At 36.1% G+C, this 9,831-nt stretch overlaps 1 pseudogene; it reads right to left on the bottom strand.

Annotated features, from left to right (window-relative positions):
• Positions 1-7,102: 7,102 nt before the first annotated feature.
• LOC102512755 lies at positions 7,103-9,231 on the bottom strand (annotated as a pseudogene).
• Between the last annotated feature and the right edge of the window lie 600 nt (positions 9,232-9,831).

Below are 9,831 nucleotides of genomic sequence, written 5' to 3'. Positions count from 1 at the left end.
ATCTCTCTCTTGTATCTATATGTATTATTATAATTTATCTACAAAATGATAGTTATTATCTACAGAAAAATATAGATATAAAATATACACCATCTTCCAATTGTGTGCAACAAAATTATTTTCTTAATAAACTTTCATTTAGGATTTTCCAAAGTAGGCAGTTTTTGGATTGAAACACACAAGAAAGTCACTTTTTCAATTATATTTGATTTTGTCCTAATTTCAAGGCTATGATTAATCCAGGCCAAGCAATAGTCAGTGGATACAAAGCAGAAAACTTCTGTCAAATACTTCTAATTTCCAGATTCCATCTAGTTTTTTTTTTTTTAATGCTACAGTTATTTTCTCAAAGACACTCTGACATTTTGACAAATTTGTGGTAGGATCTCTATTTCTCTTGCAAACAAAATGCATTTCATTCTAATCATTGATCATTTCCCTCCAGGTGCTGATAAGCTTTCTTTGAATAACTGCAGTCATTTGACTCAGTGTCATAGACATTGACTTTTTGTCATTTTATTTGAACATATCCATAGTCTAAATATGGAATTTTTATAGTTTTCTTAATAATAATACCTCATAATTAAAATAAATTTAGTCAGTGGTGCTATAATTTATTTTGATGGTCCCCCAGTGCATTGTCCTTGTTAAGTGGTTACTTCCTAGGTAATTCCTTGATATTAACAACATACATTAAATATGACATATTTACTAAATAGAAAAGCCACCTATATTTAAATTGAACAGTTTTGCTGTGTATACTAAACTATGACTGTGGCTTTCCATAATTTTAATAAAAATGTATAACATTGTTTTAAAGTATTTATGTACCTTGCATATTTATATAAATATATAACTATAAATATAGAAATGCTTTTTCTCAACCAATATTGTATTGAAAGTAACTAAAATGAACAAATTTTGCAACACAATTGTGGTTCTTATGTATGCTGTGCTTTATTACTTCTCATCATTGGGGAAATGAATCCTTTCTTATTTTTCTACGCATTTACAAAATTTAATTGCTTGCTCGATGTTCTCACTCTCACACATTCTTTTTTCCTGTTGTATTTGGATTGCTTATCTATTTAGTGCCATCCTTGACATATTTTGATTTAAGAGTTCACAGTAATTTCATGATCTAGGTTTTAGTCTTTTGTATACTGTTGCAGACTTTAAAGATAACATTTTCCTGTTATCAGCGATCTACGATTTATAAGACATACACCACCTTACATAAGTCACATATCTTTGAGTGTGACTAGATTTTTCAAAATGATAAACCAGTTTGAATGTAAGTAGGTCTTCTGTGCATTTTAATGTTTCTTATAACACCCCTTTTGTTGTATACAAACCTGAGGGGCAAAACATCATAATTTTGCAGCTACAGAATCTTAGCAGTACAAAACTGGGAATGCAAACTACTTAGAAACATAAATATCCCATGCATTAAGCCAAGAGCAGAAGTTAGGCTAACAAAGTTAGATGAACAATGCAATGCAGAGTTCAAAAGTTGTGGACTCACCATTTGTCAGTCATTGGAAAAAACCAGGATATTCAGTCTTGCAGAAGATACATGAATTCAGCAAATCCATTCAAGGAGGTGATTTTCCAGTGAAAAGTTAGACAAGCTTGACTCAAGGAGCACCCATGACAGTAGTCTAGGTGAAAAGGAGATAGGTAGAGCATGGTGCAAACACAAAAGAAAGATACTAGAGAAAACAAGATGAGTTTTAAAATTTGAGGCAACCGATAAATTGGGCAGATATTCAGGTTTCAAAAGGGCTAGAATACCTGATGAGGAATCCTTGGGGTTTTAAGGACACAGATTACATCTTCAAGTTACGTGAATGAGGGAATAAACATTACACAGCCAACTCCTCAAAAGATAGCTAGAGTACAAATTAAGTGTATACATACATATGTTTACACATTCATGTATAGATATATAAAGACAAATAAATACATGAGTTAATGAATAAATGAAAAAAAATAGTGAAGTAACCAACAGTCATGAAGTGGCATACACTAAGTGCTCAATAAATGTAAGAATCCCAAATTTACCATCATTATGCTCCTCATAGTATTACAAAGCTGATACAAAATATTGGCAGCTTTTTGTATTAGACATAACATTAGCCTCCCAAATATATCCTCACCCTACTTTCTGGAATCTGTGAATATGTTAAGTTAGACAATGGAGAATAGAGATTGCAGATGGATTCAACTAATCTTGAGATGGGAAATTAACCTGAATTACCTGATTGGGATCAATGTGATCACAAGTTTCCTTAAAGTGGAAGAGAGAGGAAGAATTTGTGTCAGGGTGATATTATATGAGAAAGCTTTTATTGGCTATTACTGACTTTGAAGTTACAAGGAGTTAACAAAGGATGGGGGTAACTTCCAGAAACTGGAACAGTCAAGAAATCAGATTATCCCATAGAATCTCCAAAAAGGAATGTAGCTGGGTGGACACCTTGATTTTAGCCCAGTGAAATCCATTTCAAATTTATGGCCTCCAAAATTTTAACTAACACAGTTGTGTTATCTTAGACCATTACATTTATGGTAATTTGTTATACCAGAATTAGGAGCCTGATGCATCAGCCGTTCCTCTCTCACTTTTTTGATTTCTGGCATTGTCTGTGTTCCAATTTAGAAGCTAAAAGTACAAAATATTTGAAGTTCTATAAACTCTTGGAGCTAGGGCATTAGTATGTGACCCATTTTTGACCGACAATTCTTGAGAAATGAAATTAGAATAACAAACTCTGGAAAGAATGTTTCTTTCTTAAGAAAATAGATCCAAAAAAGAAACGACAGAAACAAAGAAACAACAGGTGGGGAATCACTGGAGTTTTAAGGACACAGATTAATTCAGTATTTTTTGTCTGGATTGGTCCTGTGTATATGTGATGTCTATGAATGACAACTGAGGACGAGGAATCAATCCAACTGATGAATAGCTATTTACTGGGAATCTGTATTAATACATTTTTCTGAATTTATCTTAAATAGTAATCTTAAACGCTATAAAAATTAGATAAGGTTAGTGTGCTGTGACTTTATTTTAATGAATCATTGCTAAACACTGATTTTTATGAGGGGGTCACATATTTTTAATGCTGTGTCTTAAAACCTTGCAATGGCATCATTGTAAGATTTTCTGTTCATTTCCCTAATGACTAGTGATGTTGGGCATCTTTTCATGTGCCTGTTGGCCATCTGCATTTCTTCCTTGGAAAAATATCTTTTCAGTACCTCTGCCAATTTTTAATTGGGTTCTTTAGTTTTCTTTTGATGTTGAGTTTTATGAGCTGTTGATAAATGTTGGATATTAACCCCTTACCAGTAATATAACTTACAAATACTTCTCCCATTCAGTAGGTTGTCTTTTCCTTTTGTCTATAGTTTCCTTTGCTGTGCAAAAGCTTTTAAGTTTAATTAGGTCCCGTCTGTTTATTTTTGCTTTCATTTACTTTGCTTTAGGAGACAGATCCAAAAAATATTGCTACGATTTATGTCAAAGAGTGTTCTGCCTATGTTTTCAACTAGGAGTTTTATGGTTTCAGATCTTACATTTAGGTCTTTAATCCATTTTGAATTTATTTTTGTATATAATGTTAGAGAATGTTCTAATTTCATTCTTTAGCATATAGCTTTCCAGTTTTCCCAACACTTATTGAAGAGACTGTCTTTTCTCTATTGTATAGTCTTGCCTCCTTTGTCATAGATTCAGTTGATCCTAAGTACCTGGATTTATTTCTGGGCTCTCTATTCTGTTCCTTTGAGCTATGTGTCTATTTTTGTGCCAGTACCATACTGTTTTGATTACTCTAGCTTTGCAGTATAGTCTGAAGTCAGGGAGCAATAAGACATTCCCTCACACCTATCAGAATGGCAGTCATCAAGAAGAACATAAGTAACAAATGTTTGCCAGGATGTGGAGAAAAGGGAACCCTGTACACTGTGGGTGAGAATGTAAATTGGTGCAGCTAGTATGGAAGACTGTATAGAGGTTTCTCAAAAAACTAAAAATAGAACTACCATATGACCCAGTAATTACACTCCTGGGTATATATCAGAAAGAAAAAAAAAAACCCACTAATTTGAAAAGATACGTGCACCCCAATGTTCATAAAACATTGTTCACAACTTGCCACGGTATAGAAGCAATCTAAGTGTCCATCAACAGACAAATGGATAAAGAAGATGTGGTATATCATACACAGTGAAATACTACTCAACCACAAAAAGTATGACATTTTGACATTTGAAAGAACATGGATAGACTTGTAGGGCATTGTGCTAAGTGAAATAAGTCAACAAAGAAAGATAAATACTGTATAATGTCACTTATATGTAAAATTTTAAAAATGCACCAAACTAGTGAATATAACAAAAAAGGAAGCAGATTCACAAATACAGAGGACAAACTAGTGGTTACCAGTGGCGGGATGGTGGTGGTGGGGCAATATAGGGCTAGGGGATTAAGTACAAACTATTATGTATAAAATAGGCTGCAAGGGTATATTGTACAATGTGAGGAATATAGACAATATTTTATAGCTATCAATAGAATATAACTTTAAAAAATTATGAATCACTATATTGTACATGTGTAATGTATAATATTGTACATCAACTATAAAAAAATAATTCAACAGGGACCAAAAAAATTTTCCATTCAAATAGATTTTGGATTCAATATTCTTGTTTGAAAATTGAGATATTTACTAATCTTCTGTCTAAAATTCTATCCCAGGATTCTTCAAAGATTTCTGTCTCTAGTTAGGTAGGAAATTTACATATTTCTTTATTCTCTGTAATATAATTTGATGAACCAAGATATCTGAATGAATTTGGAGTCAGTAAGAGACTTGTTAAATATCTTTATCCATTAATGGTTTCATAAAAGAAAGCTTGCACACATACATGAGCCTGCTGACAACAATCTACATTCAAATTTGTATTTTTGTAAGATTTTGTTTGGAAGATTTTATTTTAAGCATCATTTGTTAATAGTTAGGTTTGCCTGTTTTCTATGGGCTTAAGAATGCAATTATTATCTGCAGTAGAGAATCCCTGCTTAATTCCTTAGACATTTTGGCAGTGGAGTTAATCAAGAATTGATACAAGAAAAAATTCCCACTTACACAATTCCAGATGAAATCAGAAAAAATGCATACTAGAAACTTACACTTCAAATGTGGCTCTTTGTATTGTCATGTTTATTCTTAGAATTACTGTAGCGCTCAGGACAAACTATCTTATTGTGTAATAATATAGGCCTCAGTTTCCAATTCTAGTTACACTCAACGGGCAGGTAGTTATTTAGGGAGACCATCCTCAGGAGTGATTGGAGACCCATCTGTTTAAGGGCTGGCTGCCAGTGATAGCCAAAGACAGGGAAGATCCATCATTTTAAGTGGGGGATCAATGACTGGGAGTGTACTGTACAAAAGCAAGTCAAGAGAGTGTTATTTTGTATTGGGGAAAAGTCAGAATGATATTGACCCTCTCTAAGTCATGTAGAATTGGATTTAGGGACACAGTTTTTATTGTGAGTGCTCCATGTAGCTTGTTAAAGTCATTCAAGCAGCAGTAACACAAGGCACTTCAAGTCTCTACCTATCATTAAAAAGAATAAAAATATATCCATTCAACCACTCTTCAGAGAAAAAGAAAAAATGTCAATGTTGTATGTCTCTCAATCTCTCCTCTAGAATCTTTTGAAGTGAAACACACAATACACATTTAATACTCAAATACAATTTTCTCCTATCAAGCAGATGGGTTGTCTACTCGAACAGGATATAGTTCAATCAAGCATGAAATCATAGACTAGTAAATCAGGAGAGTACTCAAGATATCATCTATAAAATCTTGAATTAAATGTGACCTAGGGAAGCTAAGTGACTGCCTTCATGATTAAACAAACAAAAGAGGCTGGTAGAGAACTAAGGTATAATTAGAACTAAATATTCTTCGATTTGCATATTTTCATCTACAATAATATGATGCCATCCCAATTAGCCATTATCAAATAATTAAACATTTAGGAAAATATGATCATTATATATCAAACAATAACAAAGTAACAAGATAAAGTCCACTTGTGGATAATATAGTGAATTGATACCCAATATTCATCTCTTCTCATGCTATACTGCAAAGGCTGAAGACTGAAAAATTCAGTTCCTCAGAATTTCTTGTCACTAGTATTTCATATGTTACTAAAAGCTCAGCCGGTTGGATAAGCTCACGCATGTTTGGGAAGTTGATACTAGACAAAGACTGTACTTTTGCAAGCGGTATCATTTGGTGTTCTCTAGTAACATCAGTCAAGACCTTTGTTTCCATCCATGGGTGTTGAGATGCAGGCTTAAATTCTGTCTGGATCTAACAGGCACGGTCCACTTCTATAGCCAATAATTGTGGTGGGACCATACTCAGGCCTACATTACAACTAAAGTGTTTCTGTGGTCAAGTGCAGTGGTTCTCCTTGATTGTGGCAGATTCCCCAGCCTTCCAGTTTAGTGTTTTTTTGTCATGCATCATTCTTGGATGCCCAATTAATGAAAAGTATGCTCTTTTAGCCTTCTAACAATTTAATAAGCACATATTTTCCTTGATTAAATACATTTCTCTCTTTCCACCTGAAATAGTTGGTATTTGTTACTTATAATTAAACCTTGACTAACGTAAAATTTTTGGTGTATCCAACATTTGCTAAAATATTCCAATAAAAGGATATGAATTAAGACTTGAATATGAAAAGAAGGCTTCACAAAAGAAATAGATTTAAAGTTAGACTCAAAGACAGGTAAGATTCTGATAGCCTAAGGGATGAGAAAATTCCAATTCAGATGTGAGAACTAACCTGAATTTACGGCAGCAGGAATAAACTGGCATACATCTACTTTTCAACCATGTACTGAATGCCCTTTGTATGCCAAGTAGTTTGAGTACAGTGAATTTTAATCACTGTTAACCCTGGCTTAAATATATTAGAGACTATATTTGGGAGAAAAAAATCTTTCTATCTATATCTATCTATAAAATAAACACCTTTTTACATGAGCTAAGATATAAGGTTTTATTTGCCTTTCTGGGCATTGACCTTCCTCAGATAGAACTCTAGCTCCTTGCTCTATAGCACTTAGCCATCTGCTTGGCCCCACTGGCCTGGTCTTGACGCAATGCATGCAAGAAACTTGCCTTGCTGGAATTGCTCCCCTAGAAGACTGCTAATTTTGGCAGTCTTTTTCCTTTCATCACATTTCTTCTGAATTTTCTTTGATCGTTTTTTGTTTAAAATCTCTTCTTACTCAGGAGTCAGCTTGGCCTCCTTCTTGCCACCCAGGGGCAGTGCATAGTGGGACTCTACCACTGTCTGTATATCAATGAGCACGATGCAATTCTTCACTAGGGTCTTGGTAGGGACCAGTTCATTGTTGGGTGCATGGTAGACAGTATCCATAACCCCTGTCCTGTGCAGGCAACACTCAGAGCCCCAGGACAAGTTCCCCACGTGCAGCCTCAAAGCCCAATATTTCTTGTTGCCTCCCTGCACACAGACTGTGTGTATGCAGCAGGGCCAATCTTGGTATTGGCGAGGGACATCCCAGGTCATACTTCTGCTTCTTGTGGTAGGTTTTTTTTTTGTCCCTGGTCTTGCGGTACTTGTGCCATTTGTTCAAGAGATGCCCATCACTCGTGGCTGGCTGGAAAGAACTTTTTTTTTCCCCCACCCATCATGAGGGGGTCCTTTAATAGAGATGGGCAGACAGGGAATGATGACTATACAGTTGAATTAATAGGAGGGAATTACAATAAAATCTCAAAAAGTGGAAAATATTGAAAGAAATAATCTTTGGAGGGTTTTGAAAAGGGAAGGACATAATAAAAACAATGTTTAAAGCATAACATAGGCAGTAATATATAATACAGTAGAGGAGCTTGACTGGAAGGATATTAAGATTAATGATGCTGGAAAGGGAGGCATAAATACAAGATCAAGGTCTTATAGGAAGGGATGATGTCAACAGGATAGGGATTCATTTTAGTGAGCAGTTAACTTTAGAAGGTAAACATTAATAAAGATTTTTATAGAAGGATCTAATGGTGATGAGACCACGGGTATAAATAAAGAGCTGTATGGAGGTAGAAAGAGGGCAAATGTGTGCTATATGATATAGCACTTCTCAGAAATGAGGGACATTCTCTCCTGTCTGTGGGCTGTAGTGGGGTGGAAAGCTATAGTAATTGGAATGCAATGAAACAGAAAGTTGTTTAGGGGGGTTGTTTTGGGAGTTCACTACGAAGAATGTCAAGGATCTGGGCCAGAATAAAGCTGAGCAGTGTAAGTTTAATATAGGTCAAGTCTGCCTGTAGTATTCTATAGCCCCGTCATGATAACAGAGAAAATAAATTTAGATACTCTCTAAAAAATGTATGTAAATAGGGTAATTGCAGATGATCTGAAAAATGAATAAATTGAAATAATTCATAATGTTAGGATTTCTAAATCAATCTCAGGTTTAACATTAATATAAAAATCCTCTGAGAATGCCATACTTCAAAATTCTCTAGTTTGATTTCTTTTCTTCTAAAGTTTTGGGGTGTTCCACAATTTTCTATGAAGAAGACAATCTAGGTAATCTGGGGAGACTTTTGCTCCAGTATAAGATGGGACAGAGTACACCTCCGATGGAAAAGCTGATCTCTCCTCACCCCATCTAGTTAGCCTTCTGTTCGAAGCATCTTTCTTGGGAAAACTTGTATCTCCCAGGCTCAGCATAAACTTGTTCCCATCCACCTCTGCCCAAGTGAGGGGTGGAGCCTGGAAGAGGCTATCCTTCTCTGCCCTGCCTGGAGGAATCTTAAGGGAGAGTTGCCAGGAGCGGTCATTCTTACTAGTGTTAGTGTTCTCCCAGTGTTAATAGATGGAGCTGCACTACTGCACCTGGGGAGTGTAAGGGAGCAGGGGATGAATTAGGAGAATGTGAATAATAAACAAGGGACTTCCACAGGCCATACTATCAGGCTCTACTCTAGGAGGAGGGAGAAATATTCTATCCCTGGTCCTGTCTCCCCCAGGAGCAGGGAGCAGCTTTCTCTCTCAGTATTTTCTTCACAATACCAACTGCCATCCTCATTCCAAACCCAGTGCGTTTTGAGGATAGAACGTGCTCTATCCTTTTGCTTCCCCACAACGTTCTCCATTTTGGTAGTAACTCAGTTTTTCCTGAAGCACAGCTTTGCCTCTTGCAAACAATTTAGAAGCTATCTAGAAGCTGGAATTATATGCCAGGGAGAAGACAGCAACCTGGAATCTCAGAAGGTTCTTAGACAGCAGCATGACCTGAGCCTGAGAACCTTTGGCCCAGAGAGTAACACATGCTGTGTCAGCTTCCCATCTGTGCAAAAGGAAGAGGATGTTTCTAGCTGCCGTTGCCATTGCTAATTAATCCTCCACCCGCTATGGCACACCTCTCCACACACTACACCCACACAAACACTCCACTGTGGGCAATTGTTTTGAGGGCTTTAAAGGACAGACCAGGAGGAAAGGGTCTTAAGCAGAAGAGCATAGATGGTAGGTGCTGAATTCTACTGCACTGAGTTTGGACTTGTCGTTGGTCCAGGAATGACAGGGGAAATCGATACTCCGCATGCATCCCCTGGGGCTGTGGCAGGTGAATCTCAGGATACAGTTCTGCCTGAAATATGCCCTCAGGATCAGGAGCGACTGAGCAGTAACAACCTGAGCATGACAGTGAAGGCATATGTGATATGTTTTACCAAATCCCTCTTAGAGGCCCT

This window comes from Camelus ferus, chromosome 1, assembly GCF_009834535.1.
Source record: "Camelus ferus isolate YT-003-E chromosome 1, BCGSAC_Cfer_1.0, whole genome shotgun sequence".
Lineage (NCBI taxonomy): Eukaryota > Metazoa > Chordata > Mammalia > Artiodactyla > Camelidae > Camelus > Camelus ferus.
This window is presented reverse-complemented; position numbering and strand designations above follow the sequence as displayed.